Source organism: Staurois parvus, unplaced genomic scaffold (assembly GCF_062004578.1).
Source record: "Staurois parvus isolate SC_StPar_1 unplaced genomic scaffold, SC_StPar_1.0 ptg000159l, whole genome shotgun sequence".
NCBI lineage: Eukaryota > Metazoa > Chordata > Amphibia > Anura > Ranidae > Staurois > Staurois parvus.
In genome coordinates, this window is record NW_028317955.1 from 3,061,038 (window position 1) to 3,063,476 (window position 2,439).

The 2,439-nt window shown below is 48.4% G+C and overlaps 1 pseudogene; it reads left to right on the forward strand.

The window, feature by feature from the left end:
* Positions 1-1,947: 1,947 nt before the first annotated feature.
* On the forward strand, positions 1,948-2,040 carry LOC149463144 (U2 spliceosomal RNA; annotated as a pseudogene).
* Positions 2,041-2,439: the final 399 nt, after the last annotated feature.

Sequence of the window (2,439 nt, forward strand, 5' to 3'; positions counted from 1 at the left end):
CACATTCATACATACACATACTAGGGCCAATTTAGATAGGATTTAATTAAACTGCCAGCATGTCTTTGGAGAGTGGGAGGAAACCGAAGTACCCGGAGGAAACCCACACAGGAACAGGGAGAACATGCAAATATGCATTTAGCCACTGTGCTGCCCATGCAAGTTATTGGCCATAAAAGGGACATGAATCAGAAAACATTTCAAAAAGTACAATTTTTAAAGGGGTAGTCATTTTTCATTGCTTAAATTAAAAGAAAATAAATTGAAAAATTCCTTAAATATCATGCCTGGGGGTTCCCCTTAAACTACCTGCAAAGTTGCACATCTGTACAATGTACAGAATCTGCTGCAGCAGGACTGACATTTTAAAAAAATATTTAATTTTTAATTAAAAAAAACAACAAACCAGCGTGGGGTCCCCCCTCCTAGTATATCCTTTAGGAGGAAGGTTAGGAGGGAGCCCACAGTAAAACATGTTTTTTTTTAAAGTGCGTGGGGTTCCCCCTAAAGGCCACACCAGACCCTTTAGGCCTAGTAAGACTTTTAAGGAGAACCCCACCTCCCAAAATTGGGGGATGGGGAAGTGCATGAGGTTCCCCTAAAAGCCATATCAGGCCCTTTAGGCCTGGTAGAACCTTTAAGAGGAACCAAACCCCCTCAGAATGGGGAGGGGAAGCATGGGGGTCCTCCCTATATTCCTACCAGACCCTTGATATGACCATAGGCCTGGCAGGCCAAAAAAAGGAGGGACGAACGAGTGCCCCCCCCCCCCCCCCGGGTCTTACCAGGCCTTGTGCCCACAGCATAGGGACGGTGTTCCCATTCCGATGAGGACAAGGGCCTCTTCCCCACAACCCTGGCCGGGTGGTTGCGGGCAGGAGGTTCATTAGCATCAGGGTACCCCTTTAAATAATGGGGTGCCTTAATGTTGCCTCCCCTTGTGAATGAGTAAGGGGCACTTGTACCCCTACCCTTGTACCCCTACCCTTTCACTAAAGGGTAAAAGAGTGAAAAGATAGAGACCAGAGTTTTGAAAAAATCCTTTATTGAAGAAAAATACAAGTTTTTGACACGTTCTTTATGGGGAAAAAAAACGGTTCCAGCGTTGTAATCCATCTTCAATCACGGCGTCCAGCGTTATCACGCCGCCGCCGACTTGCTGAAATGAAAAAAACCTGCCAAGAACTCGCCGCTATCTGACATTTAGGAGTCAAGAGGTAAACAATTGGGTGGGAGCTAGCGGTGACATCATTGCTAGCTCCGGCCAATGGTGTACGTCTGACTGGAAACGGTGAGAACTGTCATCCACTATTGGGCGAAGCTATTGATGATATCACCGCTAGCTGAGACTTTGGCCGATCATGGCTCTTATTGTTAACTCAGCTGTGATTGGTCAAAGTATTGCACCTGACCTGTTGTCAGATGCAATGCTTTGGCCAATTACAATGTGCCGCCAGAGCGTATTACATTGTGGGGCGCGCGGGCAAACGGCCCAGATGTTCATGTGTTTAGTGAGCACATGAACAACCAATGTTCGACATATAGACCATCCCTAATATACAGCTAAGAGGCTGGAGGTACCACCAAAAGTGCCCCGTTTGTTTGTTTTAGGAGGAATTGGGGGCACGGACTTTGGCTATTGGGAGTAGAAAAGGTCCTGATGTGCGTGGGAATAAACAATGCACCAGGATGTTGTCAGAGAAAGAAATAGCACCTCATCATTGGTGACAGTGGGAGGAATTGTGACCCACCATGAGTGTCATTGGGAGGAATTGTGACCCATCATGAGTGTCATTGGGAGGAATTGTGACCCACCATGAGTGTCATTGGGAGGAATTGTGACCCACCATGAGTGTCATTGGGAGGAATTGTGACCCACCATGAGTGTCATTGGGAGGAATTGTGACCCATCATGAGTGTCATTGGGAGGAATTGTGACCAATCATCATCGCTTCTCGGCCTTTTGGCTAAGATCAAGTGTAGTATCGACCTTGCCTTTAGGGGTGTCCCTGCTTCCAGCTAGGACGTTGAGAACCACTTGTATCTATCCCAGCCATTTGGTCTGTGTGGGGTACCCTCTACTCGGCCTGGTAGGATCGTCGATTAAATTCGGCTTCACCTGCTTGCTGCTATTGGGTTTGAGGCTTAGCCCCCACACAGAACGAGTTTGTGATCTTCCCCCCCCTTGTTCACTCTGCGTTACTACCTCCGGGCAGTAGACGCTCAATAGCCTTTTCAAAGGCTAAGCAAGAGTGAAGCCGCCGAGGAAGAAGAAGGAGAAGGAATCCGCTGAAGACCTCTTGGAAGCCCTCCTGAGAACTCCTCTGCGACAAGATGGGGAAGAATAAGCAAACCGCCAAGAAGCCGCTGACCGCCGCCACCGCCCCAGCCAAGACTTCGGGAGAAGCCCCCTCCGCCTCCACCTCCACCTCAGAACGC